At 41.4% G+C, this 17,276-nt stretch overlaps 1 protein-coding gene across 9 annotated transcripts in view; it reads right to left on the reverse strand.

Annotated features, from left to right (window-relative positions):
- CERS4 (ceramide synthase 4) overlaps positions 1–17,276 on the reverse strand; it is a 57,161-nt gene that overhangs the window by 35,185 nt on the left and 4,700 nt on the right. For 3 of the 9 annotated variants that reach the window (XM_046904614.1, XM_046904612.1, XM_046904613.1), the window contains exon 3: positions 10,687–15,086. The exons of 4 other annotated variants lie outside the window; for them this stretch is intronic. The gene's annotated coding sequence lies outside the window, so the exon portion shown is untranslated. Of the gene's footprint in view, positions 1–28; positions 15,087–17,276 lie in introns of those variants that run through there. 2 more of the 9 variants (XM_040653604.2, XM_046904615.1) reach the window with 1 other exon arrangement.

The raw sequence follows: 17,276 nt of genomic DNA on the forward strand, positions 1-17,276 counted from the left end.
GTGCCCAAGGAACTGATAAACTACTCACAGATTTTTATCAGGTGCTCAGTGATTGCAGATTCCTGGCACAGAAAAAGAAAAAAAAAAAGAAAAAAGAAAAGAAAAGAAAGCTAAAATGGAGATTAAGTGTCTCAAAATTAAACAGAACATTGGCGTAATCCTCAGCTATCCAACTATCAGGAAGTTTTAAGTCTAACACTGCAACTTCATAGGCAAAGAGAGTCCCTTCTACAGGAATGACAGCTTGGTGAAGATATGGCAAGCCTGCTCCCAGGCTGGCTACCAGCACTCCTCTGTATCTACATATCCTCACCTTTTAGTCTTCTCCTCTATACGTACATATCTGTACCATCTAGCCTTTGATCTTTTATATTTATTTGCTTCTATTTACACACTGCAATTTCACTCTGTGTGTGTGTGTGTGCACTGTAATTACTATTATTCTGAGGCTTGTCCTTAAAAAAGGAAGAAGGAAAAAAAGAGGCTTATCTTCTGCTTTACATGATTAAGGAAAGTAAGTAAGACTTTCTGTGGTAAGCTGAATTCTCAATTTAATTTTAAAGACCATGACTGAAAGTGTCATTTACATACATGATCAGACAGTTTAACAGCATAAAAGGCAGCGAAATGGGTGTAATGAAGCATTCAGCATGAAAACACTGTTGCTAGATAATTCTAGCTCATTCACAAATATGAGTGGTTCTGCCCTCCAATAGAGGCTGCTCATTCTAACTGGTAACAATACCCAGAACACAAGTTCTGAATGTGTCAAACCAACTCTGCATAGGTAAAGAATAAAGAGGGAAGTCATGAGAATTAGGTGCCTGCTGAGACGATTTGAAGAGCGCACATGAAACGCCATGTTACGAAACCAACAGAAAAAGCATGTAATTTGAGTGTCAGACCTGATTATCACAGAACATCTGATCCAGAGGAGGGCCAAACCCTGGCCCATTTTCTGCAAGGAGAAGCGCATAACAGGTTGAAAATGAATCATAAGTTTGATTTCAAAGATATATTCAATTCAGGAGTAGGTGCTTTGTTAGCTAAACTGAAGATCAGGCTTATTTCAGAATTCTGCACAGTCTGAGGCATACCGTCTGAAGCATAAACTCTCTTCTCGATTTGGACTTTATTATTGGAGAGTTCAGCAGGGAGGAACATGATGACGTTTACCACGAGCAAGTGTAGAGTCTTGCTCTTGGGGAGGAATACCCACATGTACCTATCTGTACAGGTTAGGGGATGACCTGCTGGATGTAAGCTCTGCATAGAAGGACCTGGGGGTCCTGGTGGACAACGGGCTGGCCATGCAGTGAGCCAGCAGAAGGCCAATGGGATCCTGGGGTGCAACAAAAAGAGCGCAGCCAGCAGGACAAGGGAGGTGGTCCTCCCCTCCGCTTTGCCCTGGGGAGGCCACATTTAGACAAATGTGTCCAGTTCTGGGCTCCCAAATTCTAAGACAGGAATCTCCTCGAAGGAGTCCAGCACAGGGCCTCAAAGATGATAAAGGACCAGGAGCATCTCCCATATGAGGAAAGGCCAAGTAACATGGGGCTGCTTAGCCTGGGGAAAAGAAGACTGAGGGGGGATCTGATCAATGTTTATAAATGTCTGAAGGGAGGTGGGAGGCAAGTGGATGAGGATGAGGTCAGGCTCTTCTTGATGGTGCACAGCAATAGGGCAAGCAGTAATGGCCTAAAACTTGAACATAGGAAATTCTGTACTAACATGTGAAAGAACTTCACAGTAAGGATGATGGAGCACAGGAACAGGCTGCCCAGAGAGGTGGTGGGGTCCTTCTATGGAGATATTCAAGACCCATCTGGATACCTACCTGTGTGACCTATTGTAGGGAACTGCTATAGCAGGGGGTTGGACCCGATGATCTCTTAAGGTCTCTTGCAACCCCTGTGATGCTGTGGTGCTGTGATTCATCCTGATGTGTCTTTTGATCTCATTATAACAGGGAAGAACAGGACCCCATTGCTTCACATTTGACTCTCATTTCTCCTGGAGTATTCATAGCCAATTCACCACAATGACAAAGCTGATTGCAAATGTAGGAATATTTTACATAAAGTGAATGCAAATTTTCTGAGCATTAAAGACATGTGAAGCAGGCAAATGCTTTGCCCTTTTCAACAAAGAAAAAAAAAACATACTAAAAATGCATTCTTTTCATGCATTTCCTCATTTCAGCATTTGATATCTACATAGACAGCACAGAAATAACTCCTAAAAATCAAAAGCCTGATTTACTGTAGAACTGTATCCAAAAGTATGAGGGCTGCTTCAAAAGTAGTGCCTCCTAATTTATGATGTCAACACACAACATCAGAGGTGGATGTTGGTGGGATGGCAGTAGAGGTTGAACCTTCCCACCAATATTCCATTACATTTTGTTGATGTGTGACAGATGGCAGCAGAGGGACGATCTGACAAAATGGAATCTGACATGGAAATGTGTATGAAGCAAAGGAATGGAACTGAATTCCTCCATGCAGAAAAAAGGCACCTACTCGTATTCATGGATGCTTGCTGAACACCTATAGGGACCAACCACTAGATGTGACACAGTGAGGGACAGCTGGGGCATTTCAGAAGTAGCGACAGAGATATGAAAGACAAGCCATGTACTAGATGGCCACGAAGATGAAGCTCTTGTTCATTGATGGCAAAAATGCAAAGCTAATGGTGGTGACTATTGTCTTGTTTTGTAGCTGAGAATTTGTTCTATCTATGTTATTGTGCCCTTTTATCTTTGTCAGTTTCCAAGGAAATAAATAGGAAACATTACTTTCAAAGCAATCTACTTAGTAACAGTTAAGGCCACAAGAATAATATCCACCCTTGCTCCAGCACCCAACTTCACTAACCCTGAAAAGAACACCCAATTATTTGCCTGATTTCAGTTTGACAATAATCACAGTATTTTCTTCCTGGTGCAGTGACTGGGATTATGGGAACTGCTATTTTGCTCCCATTTCCAGGCTGTTATTCATTCTTTCTGTTACCTCTCCTATCAGTGCAATGTCTGGATAAAGATCATTGACACATAAAATGAAGATAACATCTGTTTTAAAAGCCTAACATCTAATCAAGATGTAACAGATTATATAAGTCGCCTGCCAAATCTGGCCTGGACTTCCTGGAGAGCTGGGCAGAGAGGAACCTTACAAAGTTCAACAACAGCAAGTGCAGAGCCCTACATCTGGGGAGGAATAATTAGATGCATCAGTACAGGGTAGGGGCTGCCCTGCTGGAAAGGAGCCCTGAGGAGAAGACCTGGGTGTCCTGGTGGCCAACAGGTGACCACGAGCCAGCAGTGTGCCCTGGTGGCCAAGAAGCCAATGGGACCATGGGGTGCATTGCACAAAGCATGGCCAGCAGGGCAAGGGAGGTGCTGCTCCCCTCTGCTCTGCCCTGGGGAGGGCACAGCTGGAGCACTGCACCCAGTGTCAGGTTCCCAGTTCAGGGCAGACAGGGGACTGCGGGAGGGAGCACAGCGGAGGGCTGAAGAGATGGGGGGAGCCTGGGGCATCTCCTGGTGGGGACAGGGTGAGAGCTGTGGGACTTTTCAGTCTGGGGAAAAGAAGGCTGAGCGGGATCTTATCAGCGCTGATCAATATCTGAAGGGTGCAGATTAAGTGGATGGAGCCAGGCTCTGTTCAGCCATGCCCAGCGTCAGGACAAGGAACACTGGGCAAAGCTGGAACCCAGGGAGTTCCATTCAAACACGAGGAAGAACTTCTTTAGAGTGAAGGTGGCAGAGCCCTTGGACATGCTGCCCACAGAGGTGCCCACAGATATTCCCCCAGACTCTTTCCTATGCACCTGCTTTGAAGGAGTCAGACTGGGTGATCTCCAGATGTCCCTATCATCCCCTATGTTCTGGGATTCCAGTATCTTCTGAGTCTCAATGACGCTATGGGGCATGAAGTGTAACCTAATGTCTCCTACGATGGATGTTTTAAGTTGGGAACATCTGCTGTCCACTACCTCTCCCCTTTCCTTCTGTAGGATCCTTTCTGCCTTGTCTGTTGTGATTCAGCAAAGGCAATTGAAGCCAGGACCATAGGAGAGTGGTGACAGGACACACGCTACATTGAGAAGAGAGAAGAGAATTGAAGCATACATACTTTCATGCAAGATAAAACCTTTCAGACTACTCAGTAAACATGCTGTTCATCAGTACAGTTCCATGTGGGTAACACAACTGCACTAAACTGAAGAGCCAAGTCTTCACGATGTCCCCAGGTCTCTGTATGGGAACAGGTTTCTGCACACAATCATACACTTCTAGACCAGAAACTGTGTATGTCGAAACAAATGAGATGAGTATGGACTTAGCCAGCAATGAATTCAGCATATTATCACTGTGAAGTATGGTGATCATTTTCCAATACCACCACTTATGCACTTTAGATAGGTAGTAAATAGCAGCCAGAAAAGTGAGGTAGCTAAGCAAGGGGTCTGAATTAAAAAGAGCTCTACAAAACATGAAAGACACTGTCTTCAAAAGTGTTTGTAAGTCTTCTTAGCTGTTAAAAATCTCAACTGTAGACAGGAAAAGCAATGCATTGGAGAGTTTTTTCACTCCCTGATATGAAACTGAGTCAAATTTGAATTGGCCTTCTCATCCTCAACATCCACCTCTCTATTTTAGCCTGAGAAGAGCTTCAGCTTGCAGTTAGATACTGAAAATATAAAGGACATCAGGAATACGTAAGAGAACTGTAAGGAGAAATTACACTTTCTTCCTGTCCCAGCTCTCCAGAAAACACTTCTCCAGTGCTACAGGGCTGTTCCACAGTGTGGATAATAGGCATATTAGGGAAAGTTGCCGTAATAGCGATCACACAACCACAAATCCTCCCTCCAGAGCTCCACATATCTGATAGCAGTGTGGGTCTGATGGAGGACAGAAACTAACTCTGCTAAGAGTTCTCTGTGGGGAGCATACAAAATGAGTCTTCCCATTTACTTTGGGGGAATATAGATTCAAAGCGCTAAGGAAGTAAACAGCCATTATCTAATCTACTCTCATGTGCAAAACACAGTCGGGATCATCTTCCTGAAAGATCTATTTATCTCTGCAGCTATCTTTACACAGCACAAATATAGAAAAGGGTACAGCATGAAGCAACATATTTCCCTTTTTGCAATTCAGACGGGCTGAGCTCTCAAGCTGAGGCAGCTGGAAAGCTGAAGACAATGGTGTTTCTAAAATGCTCTTTGAGCATCCCCAGAAAAGCATAAACCAGCCCATTTCTTTTTGAAAAGTTCTTTAGGACTCTCAGAACATCCCCTGTTATTAGTTGTAACCTTGTAATAATAGACAGGATGGAGCCCTCCAGCTCTGGCACAAGAGTAACAAAAAGACAGCTTCTTCCAGGAGGAGAGTTCAGCAGGAACAAAGGAAAAAACAACACTGCAAACACTGTCCCTATGTGACACACAGCAGAGCAGCATTAGGATCTCACAGACAGTGAATATAATGCTAGATGCTGAAGGAACAGCAGTAAGTTTGTAGTAAAATACGTATGTGAAGATGAAATCAGGAATAGTGAAGTATCACAATTATATCAAGGGGCATAAAGGAAGGCTCAGGCTGTAACTGGGCCTATACTGTGGGAAGGCACTCTACATACACACCGATAAAGCTTCTGGAAGTCAACACAAAATGTCCTGAAGCAACTGTCCTGACTACTGCACTGACATTGCTACATTTTGCCATTCTTGATTTTTTGCTTTTTAACTTGTGATTGCTATCTGTACCCTCTGGGTGACAAACAGCTCTCCTTTGAGCAGCACGGAGACGCAGAAATGGCTCCGCTGTGCAGAAGGAATGTGCTGCAGTATCTGAGCACTGCAGCAGAGAACAGCACAACGGGGCTCCATGAAACCTGAGCCGGAGCTTAGTAACACTGCTATGCCTGAACCCCTCAGGGACATATTTCTGTAGTTTCACTTTCAAAGCAGAACTGTTGGAGAAGCAGCATGGAATCTAGCTGGAAAGGTTACTCCTTGCCTCGTACTTAAAACAGCCAAGCAGGTTTACCCAGGAAGCATAACTTGCTTACATCTTCAAAGAGTTATTCTGCTGCTTCACTTGCAGAATCTATTCCCAAGCTTAACATTAATATACAAGTACATGAATACTCATATAACTTTACGTATGTGAAATAGGAGTGAGAGAGAGAGAAACGACAAGTCTTCCTAAAGAACTGGGTAATTACAATGTATAAATAATATAAATGCCCAGAATAATAAATACAAAAATATGCCAGAGTTCTTAATTTGCTTTTTGACTCATCAGCATTCCCTCCCTCAAACATTTTGCCCCTGCCTTAACGTCTGCACAGCACTCTCTGGGGACACAGATGTGGCAGTGATTTAGGTCTCTGCTGTCAGAATTCTTACTCCATAGTGGAGAACTTCCAACACCTTTCCAAGTTTCAAAATGCAACTCACTAACCTCCTTCCTCCTCTCCTCCACATGAAGCAGCAGTTAATTTTAGGAACATGCCAGCCTGCGTTGAGCCACTTTCAGCTTTTTGCTATGACAGGCAACAACCTTCTTACTGAAGGGTACCATATTAGAGGTTTTTGCAGCAATTACTTACATTGAAAACCATTCCTAAACTTCATCCTCTGGTAGGTACAATCTAACTACAATCAAGAGTGTGAATGCCATTTGCTTTTGTATCAGCACAGGGTTTTACCATGAAAAAGTTCTTCTTACTGTTTATAGATGAGCAGTACTTTTCTCTCATCCTTCATTTGTCCCAGCTAAACAAGTGTGTGGCTTCTAATTACCTCCTAATATAACAAGCCACAGCTGAAGAAACAGAAAATCTCTCTTTACCCATTCTTCTGTTCATGACTACACTGTGAACAAGACTTCTGAGGAAGTGTCTACCTTTAGCATCACCATTTTTAATACAAATTCATGTTATTACTCCCCACATTCACAATCCTACCCTTTATACTATTGAATGTCATCTGATTCCTCTTACTCAGCCTACGAAGACCTTCCAGTACGTGATTATACCACAGATGGTCCATTGTCCGAAGATGGATTAGCCGAGTTGTGGGTGGATAATGCCACAGACATAAACATCCACAAAGTGCCTGTGGGCCAGGCACAAGTCTGCCAAGTCTAATTAGCTTAAGTGTATCATCATGCTAACTACCTCACTGCCAGAACCAGCACAGGTATTCCTGCAGCAGACTTCCTGGTGTAGCCAGTTTTCCCAGGATTTAATTAACCACCAGCAGCACAGAAGTGCCACAGGGGTAACTATTAATTAATGTGGAATCACACCACCATATGGATGCAGTTACATTGCTCTGAATTCAAATTGCGTTATGTTCATTGGTGCGTATTTTTTCTTCTTCTTCTTCTTCTTTTTTTTTTTTTTTTTTTTGCATGAGGCTACGGCTGAAATAACTAAAAACAAAAAATATCTCTCAAATCTTGATCATTTGAGAATAGGTTCAAAAGTGCCCCAAAAAATCATCAATTTTCTGGTTTATCTGTAACTGTTTTCAGTTGACATAAATACATTTCTTGCCAATTTTCAAACAGAACTTATAGAGTTGCAACCCAAAATTTCATCTTGTCTCTTTACCAGATGTTTATGAGCCCTCTCCTAGCAGGGAGAAACAGCCCTCCCTTCACAGATATGCCTTATTCATGTCATTGCTTTTTGGCAGTACGTATATCTGTCAGCAGCTGTTTTCAAGGATGAAGCACAGGAAGAGTAAAACTACATCAGAAATCTCTAACAAACACCTCAAGACCTCACTCATTGCAGCCACTTCCATAGACCCAAACTGATGTGTTACTTTCACAAAACCAAGGTCAAATATCCCACTAGCTTTATGTTGCTGTTGTTGACTTTCTCATGTTTTAATAAAAAAAAAAAACTAAAATTAAAATAAATTTTAAATAAATTTAAATAAATTTAATAATATTAAAATATTATAAATATTAAAATATTAAATTAATATTATTTAAATTATTAAATGTTAAATTTAAATATTACTAATATTAAAATAAAATAAATTAGATACATTAACTATATGATGTGTTTTATGAGGGCTGCTCCACAAGTAATGCTTCCCATTTCATCATGTTGGCCCACGACATCAGAGATAATGTTGGTGGGATGGCAGTAGAGGTTAAACCTTCCCACCAATATCCCGTTACATTTTGTTGCTGTGTGACAGATGTCAGCAGAGGGGCGGTCTGACAAAATGGGTCTGACGTGGAAGTGCAGATGGAGCAAAGGGTTGGAATTGAATTCCCTCATGCAGAAAGAATAGCACCCATTGACATTCATTGATGCTTGCTGAACGTTTACGTTAACCAACAAGTGGATGTAGCATACTGCCAGGGGTGGCATGCTTCAGCTGCAGTGACAGTAACAGTGGGTCACTTCTGCTGGTGCAGACTGTTACAAACATGGCATGCACCTCTTGTTCTTTGTTGGAGTTAATGCACAGCTACTGGTGGTGGCCATGTTGAGAAACAGTGTTTTGCAGATGAGAAGTTGCTCTATCAAATAGTGTTATTGTGCTCCTTATATCTGTTGTAGTTTCCATGGAAATAAATAGGAGGCATACATACATACACTTGGTCCAAGACAATTCCCCTTCACTCAGTGCAGCCCAGGCAAGCCAAGAGGCTGGATGCCCTAATGGTTAGGGTGTAGAAACAGAGTCCCATGTAGATTTATAAAGGTTCCCTCTTATTTCAATTTGGAAGAGCCATTGTATTCCAGTCCTGCACCTGACCTTACTTTTTGATTTAGGGTTATTGCTGTATGTTATGCAGTTGAATCTTCAGCGAAGAAATCAAAGATTCAGAAACTCCCTTGATCAGTTCCCTCCCAATAGCTTTCCTAGACAGCTTCTGACCTAATTCATACCTCCCATAATCCTGATGCCTTTCACCGCAGCTAAAACTACTTATTACAACTGTGTGAATTGCAAGTTCAGACATGAAATGTACTGCAGTTCTCTCACAGAGAAATAAGCAATTTCAACAAAGTAAGCTCAGATTAACATCACATAGGCTATTTTCTCTGCACGCAGTTAACCCTGTCTTCATCTCAGTATCCAGGCTTTTTTGCCCTCTCCAGTCTTTCCTGTAAGAACGTCACATTAAGACCACAGTACTGGGATTGGGTTGGTGGGATGATTTTTCCATCTAACACATATCATGTATTGTCACTGCTGTAAAATGTACAGATAAAAAAAGATCTTTGCCCCCAACTTCTTAAATTACATGTACCATTATGTTCAGAATACTGAGATGGGGATTATCCAATTCCAGTCACTTGAATGGAATGCATTAACCTTTCCACACTTCATCCCAGCTTTCATATGTTTATTTCTATTTCCTCATCCCTGGGGACATATCTGCCTTCTGATCTCACCCTATCAATATTTCCTTTGTCTGATATCGCTCTCTTTCCTTATTCCTGTGTTAGTTTTTCCCCATTTCAATTGAAGGATTTTCTTATCCTTCACACAAATTTAACCACGGTGACCACGGAATACAGCTGAAATTTATTAGTTAAGAAAAATGCCCTTCTAAGAATGTCCTTTGATAGCAAAAAACATTCAAAAGCTTTCCTTGTAGTAGCAGTCCATTATCTATTAGCCTTCACTCTCTTGGCCTGCCTTCACCTCATTTTGTCAAAGTAACTTTCCTCAGAGAACCACCACCCTGTACACGTCTTTCAACTTCTCTTGGAGATGTATATTATAAATCTGCTTACTTTGGCTGTAACCAATACAGAACCTCCAACCACATGAGTGGATTCTGGTATGAATCTTGGGCACAGATAATCGTTTTCTGCAGCTAATTCTGCTTTATTTCTCCTCTGTTCCCCAGCTTTCTCATCTTTTTCTCTTGTGATTCTTGTCCCCAAGTTCTGGCAGAATCTCCAGTTTGTTTTTGTGTGAGATAAAACTGTTTTTCAACCCATACTAGTGATGAAAAAGAAATCTTTTTCCATTCTCTACCTGTCAGCACTAAGTTCTCCCAGCTTTACCCTCCTCACCCAGACTTTGTTCTCCACATCCTGTCCTTTGGAAGCTGGCTGTAAACTTGAAAAGATTTATATAGTGTTGCCTCTCTGCCAGTGATCACTTATCCTCAGCTTCCTGGCTTCCAGATGTTCTTGCTTTGTTCTACCAGTCGATATTTCCTACCAAATCATCTCATACAATAATAAATTCATTTTGCAATTCATCACTTTCAATGAAATGCGACTGTTTACTTCCACTACTAGTCCAACAGAAGCTTGATTCTTCACTCCTAGTATTAAAAGCAGAATGACAAAGTTTGCCTCCGCAACCAAGAAAACATCTCTTTTCAGCCCACTGAGAGCTGTGTTGTGCTGCTTTGCTACCTAGACATCCCAGTTTTTCACCAATTTCAGCCCTGTCTCATGCTTCAGCATGGGCTGAGGCATGTGCCACTCTGTTCAAAAGAGAAAAGTTTCTTCAAAATCCACATTTGGGAGTCCTCCATCCCAGAAAAGAAGCATAAAAACCCCAAATAAATGCTGGAAGCTACAAATCAAAGCCTAGCAAAACGACAAACTTGATTGCCTAAATCTTCAAGAAACAACTCTCTTCCTTACCCAGCATAAATTACTCACTAACCTGGTGGTCTGCTTGCCAGCTTCTTGGCTGCTGCTCTGACTGCTGACTGCTCGACTCCCAGGTAGACTGCCAGGTCAACAGCACAGCATTCAGGTTGCCATCAGACAGCCACGTCAGAATGCAAATTACACCACTCTTCTCACTCTGTTATCCTTTTCTGAGGGGGATGGGTAAGATCCTTTGATTTTACTCCGTAAAAAACTAGTGCTAGTTTTTATTGTACTGGTGAAAAACAAGGCCAGAAAAAGCAGTAAGTACCTCTCGTTTCTCCATGTCTTTGGTAAGGAGTGCTTAGGAAAGAGGGTTCACATTTATCTGAGCCTCCCATTTGCTTGCAGAAGTCCTTCACATCCCTCACTCAAGCTCAGCTTTTGCTTTCTCAATTCTTGCAAGCTTAGACAATATTCCTCTATTCCTCCTGTCCAGCCATCCCCATTTCCACCTTCTTCATTTTTCCATTCTGTGTTTCAGCTCCATCAAAATTTCATGTTCACCCATGCTTGTCATCCTTATAAGCCCATTTAGAAATAGAAATATCACGGCTGTTTCTCCTCCAGCCCCTTAAAGATGCCTCTCTATTAAGGCTGAAGAAACTTGGGTTAAACCACAGCAGCAGCAAGTCACAAAAATAAAGCGCTATCTTGAGAAACCTGTGTAAAAAACAGCAGACAAAAGCAGAAGATCTTCAGACTCCTATGCTTCTATTTTTAAATGAAACATTCCTTTTTATTGTGAGGTAACAAACTTTGCACAAGAATATCACGTTCTACCATCACTGTGCAAAAGACTGCAGACCGTACTGCTACTATGCAGTAAGAACACCAGATACTGCTAGTAGCCAAGTATGCCGATGGAGGCATCCAAAGAACCAGCTAGAATGTCCCCTCAAAGTACAGAGGCATGTATTATCATCTCTGATTGTGTTCCTGGAAAGCTTGCAAATACAAGATGCAAGGAGGAGGAGCTTAAAAAATCCAGGTCAGCTACTTAGCAATTTCTTTATTATTATTTCTAATGCCTGTTATTTCATCTAGCCTCTCTGCAGACTGATTGACCTGAGGAAGAAAACCAAGTCATTACGTTCAGGCGACAGTAAGATCATATAAAGAAATCAAAAGGAAGCTTAATTCAACTTTAAGTGCTCATCTCCTTTCTCTCAGTTCATCAATACCAAACAGAGCTAGGTCTTAGTAAGACCTTATCCTTTAAACTGAGTTAAGAGACTGTAAATAACTGACAAAAAGCCCTCTAAACAGAAACGCAATGTAGCCCCAAAGACTGTATAAACAAGCAGAGATTTTTGAGGGAGAAAGAAAAAAAAAAAGAATCACACACTGTGGGAATCCACATTGAATAGGCTCAAAACTTTAATTGTGAAAAACAAAAATTACAGGAAATCCTCAGAAAATGAAATAAAATAAAAAATAAAAATAAAACCCTAACTCTTCCAAAGGCAAGTTCTGGCCTTCCAACCTGAGGTCCAGTGCACAGAGGTTCAGATGCTGGAGAAATAGGAACTACATGTTCATATCTTTCATACATACCCCAGACATCTTTTCCACTGATTTTTCAACTGATTATCAATATCCCTATTTCTGGGCCTCAAAATGTTTAATTCTAACTATTAAAGTGAAAACTTGTGAAAAATAAGTAGTGGGGAGTATGTTCAAGTTTCCAAGTCTTAGGCCATATTTAAATTGCATCTTCAAACTTTCTGATGCAACCATAAATGCTAGGAATGTTCTTGCTGTATAAACTGAAATAATATCATTTCTAAGTCAGGATGGGAAAGGCAGAATTAAAATACTGTGCAACTCTCAATAAAGTCTTTTTCACATAAGCTCATGTAACAGCACAGTGCTTGTCACCTGATTTTCAGCCCTTTCAAAGCATAAGTATCCCTTATTAGTCATATGGTTCAGGTCTGACAGCCCTTTCTAGTTTCTCCTCTAGGAATCACCCCTGGCAAGGCTTTCTGTACTGTTCCAGGAGGGCCCACCAAACTCCTGAACTGCTAATCTTAGGTCAAAATGAAAGAATCAGTTGCGACAAATAAGAAAATGCAAAGACAAGGGAACAAAGATAAAACATCAGAGTGGAACTGGATCATCTTGAATGCCAAAATAGACTAGAAAAGTGCTTCTCAATCATTCCACACTAGATGAGTTTGTTTGCATGAGGCTGAGGGAAGCATCCTACATAACAGCTTGGCACACCTACAGATGCAGATCATGACTTTTCACACAATCTCCATTCTCCTCCCTCACACAGGGAACACACAGGCTTTAATTACTTTCTACCAACTGGCTCTGAATTTCAGTATCAGCACTCCATCAGTTTCCCAGGTTATTTGTTCCCACAAATTCTCCATGCAGCTTCAAAGCTTAAGAGAGAAAAATGAAATGTAATTACTCTAAAATTAAGATTCTTTAAATGATAAGCTTTTAATATATTTTTATTATTATTTTTTTTTTAATTTCAAAACACGAAACTTACAATTTTATCTGAGAACTATACCTACATTCCCCATGATCATCCTATGACCGCTTCTTAATTGGTAATGCAATCTACCATGTGATGATGCTTATTAAAAATACGTATATCTACTTGAATATCTATCAGCACACCAACAACTCAAATGCAGAATGTGAAACTCTCAAACTCTTTCCACAGTGATTCTCCTTCTCCATTCTTTTTTTGGAGGAGCACCCAACATCACAAGAACCTGCACCGCACTGTGCTTTACCTACTACATCAAAATATCATTATGGGTCAGTCAATTATTTCCCACATTACTTCATGTTGCAGCTGCACTGTGCTATGTATCCAGCAATTTCAGCTTTCTGAATTTGATGTACGACGAGATCATTTTCATGAGAAATCCCAACAAATGCACACAGAGATTCTTTCAGCCTATTTAGCTGAGGTGGCCTTCCCTCCGTTACTAACAGTTCCTCCATAAGCAACAGCTTCTGCCTCTGCTCTGCTAATTAGTAGTCCATGTAACACAATGCAGATGTGATGGGACTGCAATAGATGACTCAGATGCCACCTATCTTCCACTCTGCATTCACTCTACAATAAATATATCAATCTGCCTCCCCTGCAGCCATCAGTTCAGCCCTGTCTGAGCTGGGACAATCACAACTGTACTGGATACAGAGCCTGAATGAGCCAATGGAGTGGCCAGAATGACAGCCACAGACATCCTGGCCTCCCTGCACAAAGCAAACGTCTTCGGCTGTCAGAGCACTGCCCTAATCCATGCTGGCTGAGCTCAGGGTTTATTTTTAAAATACAGACCCTCAGGGTCATTTTCTCCTTTCTTCAGTTCGCCACAGATCGATGTCATTACCGGGGGAAAACAACTTTACAAGAAAAATCCTGTAACAATCACTATTTCAGGAATTCTGAATTTATGGTTTCACTTCAGTATCATCTCTAAACAGATAAAATCTTCTGATCTTTTCTTTGAAAATATTAAATGTAATCTCTGACATATCATCTTTCAGATGCTCCAGAATTAGTTTATCCTTTACATATGTACAAAGGCAGATGGACAATAAGGAAGCAGTTCCCCCAGAAGGCTCAGTACTCCAATGGGTAAAAACTTCTTATCAAAAGATAACCTGAGCAGAGCCTGTTTCCCTCTTTCAAGATTCTTTTGCCTTATTTTGATGGTACTCGTTCTGCTGGAAGGCGTATGCCATACCCGTGTCTGCTGCCATCTGCACAATAACCTCATAAACATCTGAAGAGTTTTTTGATTTTTGAAACTGACTTTTAAGGTAAAGAGACTCATAAACAGCTTCAAAAAAAGGCTTTAAAATCTTTAGGCTAATGGGATTACCACATTTGCTATTCTTAGACCGTATTTTCTATCTTTTCTAATTAAGTCTACTCTTTGATTAACTAAAACCAAAGCATATTTCTAAAAGGAATTGAGAACATGCCCTGGGTACTCGACACAGTATGTAATTATGGACAAACCATGCTGAGGTGTTTTCTGCAGTAAACACAAATACCTACAGAAATCAGCCTCAACTGAACAAACAGCCGTCAGTGGGTTTTCAAAACTGGGGAGAACAACGGCATTTCATTTCTCTTTAGCTTAAAGACCCTACCATGAAATGCCAGAGGAATTAAGCATCAAATTTTGATGCAGACATCCTAAAGGCTAATATATGCATACAATAGGGACCCACAATGAAATGAAATCCTTTATTTCAAAGACAACAGTAGTTAAGGACATGGAACAATGGCACTGGCATCAAGAGGACCAGGGAGAGTAGCTCTGTCTTCCTCTTCAGACAGCAGTGATGCATTGGTGTTACACAGCTTAGCCCTTCATGGCAGCCTTGCAACAGACATCAGCCTGGGGTAGGTAACAGCTCCTAGAACTGACAGATGCTCTGTAATGAAACAAGACTGCACTGCCTGTGCTTTATCTCCTGCTGGGCAAGGATACAGTGCCCCAGCTCTTGGCAGTGTTTTCTATACACTTGTTCATGAGATGTTCTCCAGATCCAGACACTGAGATAGCTGGAGCTTTTACAACACAGTCCGCAGTGCATTGCATTGCAATGCAAATAGCAGCATACATTCTACACTTGTGATATGTTACACTACAGATGTGCCTGCAATGCCCAATTAATTTATTAATTCTGTTTACTGTTAAGAAATAATTACACAATCTATTTATAAGTAAGTTCTTGTATCAGATAATAACTCTTGCCCTTTGCCCTCAGGTGAACATACGTGTTTTCTTGCTACAGGGAAGAAAGTTGGAATGGATATCAGCAGAACAAACAGGAGATAAAACACAGACTACAATAAACCATCCTGACACTGGAAATCTCATTACAATTTTGTTCTTATCAACAGGCTCCATCTTCACAACTGAAGCAGAGTCAGCTCAAAACTGCTCTCCCTTCTTTACACTGGATTTTAGTCTGAACCTGTTATGACACAGAAATGTTTGATGCATCCAAAGTGTTCAAATTAAAAAAGAACAAAAAACAGCTATCTTCTAGTGAGCTGAAGATCATCCACTCAGTCTTCAATATTTCAGAGAACAAACATGTTAGTTAGAGCCCCCAGTACAGAAAATCAAGATGGACTATTTCTTTTGACTTACAGATGCTACTGAGATTTTATATTCTCCCCTCTTCTAAGTTTGCTTTCACCTGAACAAAGCCAGACTGAAGCACAAGCGACTGCAGTGGGGGAGGAAGCAGACTTTTCCTTTGCAATTCTCTCAATGGCTCTTTCAATTCTACAACTGTCTCAAAGAGGGGGGAGGAGTGTTGGTCACTTCTCCCAGGCAACAAGAGATGGGACAAGAGGAAATAGCCTCAGTTTGTACCAGGGAAGATATAGGTTGGGTATCAGGAAAAAAACTTTTACTGAAGGGATTGTGAAGCAGCTTTCCAGGGAAGTACTTTCAAAAGTAATGCCTCCTATTTATTTCCATGGAAAATAAAGCAGCTACAAAGAGCACAGTCACACTATTGATAAAGCAAGTTCTCAGCAACAAAACACTACTTTTCAACAGTTACCACATTACTTATGCATTTTCACCAGTGATGAACAAGCCTGCATGCTGCACTTGTAAAAATCTGCACAAGTGGAGGAGACCCCGTTTCACAGCTGCTATGATGGTGACATTGCTAAGAAAATACTGCCCAAGCAGTCCAATTTTCACTGTGCTCATATCCACTGTTTGGTCTCCATACACATTCAGCAAGCGTCAACAAATGTCAGTGGGTGCTATTTTTTTGCACATGGAGGAATGCAAGTTCACACCTTTGCTTCATCTGCACTTCCATGTCAGATCCATACTGTCAGACTGTCCCTCTGCTGCCATCTGTCACATGGCAACAAAATGTAATGGGATATTGGTGGGAAGGTTCAACCTCTACTGCCATCCCACCAACATTTGTCTCTGACATTGTGGGCCAGCATAATAAAATAGGAGGCATTACTTGTGGAGCAGCCCTCATAGTTGAGTCACCATGCTTGGATGTATTTAAAAGGCATGGAAATGTGGCGCTTATGAACATGGTTTAGTGGTAGACACTAGCAGTGCTAGGTTAAGGGTTGGACCTGATGATCTTTGAGTTCTTTTCCAACCTATATGATTCTATGATTTTAATGGCTGGAGAGATCCACCACGCTTGAAATGAAACTGCTGCTCTTTCCAGAGTGAAGGGACTCCCCTGATGTCTCTTGTTTTTGGTAACTTACAGACAGGGTAAGCCAATAATGCCAACTCACCTAGGCCCTGACCTCCACCCATCCCTGAGCAGTACACCCACTTCAGTGCCATGACCTTCCTATACTCAGCACAACGGCTCGAGAGGACACATGGGCAGTCAGGCTGGGAAAATCATTTCAGTTAGAATTCTTTTTCTTTCTACTTGGGGTGATTTCACCTCATACCAGTTCATCCATATGCTTCACTACCTAGCTTCAAAATCATTTGTTCTGATGAGGAAAAAGGTAGGGAAGACAACCACAAGTGGCCTGGCAGGTAGAAGTGTTCACTTCTCTCTACAGGAATGCAGCTCAAGCTGCTGCAGAAAACACCT

The sequence above is a fragment of the Gallus gallus genome, chromosome 28 (genome assembly GCF_016699485.2).
Source record: "Gallus gallus isolate bGalGal1 chromosome 28, bGalGal1.mat.broiler.GRCg7b, whole genome shotgun sequence".
NCBI classification, from domain to species: domain Eukaryota; kingdom Metazoa; phylum Chordata; class Aves; order Galliformes; family Phasianidae; genus Gallus; species Gallus gallus.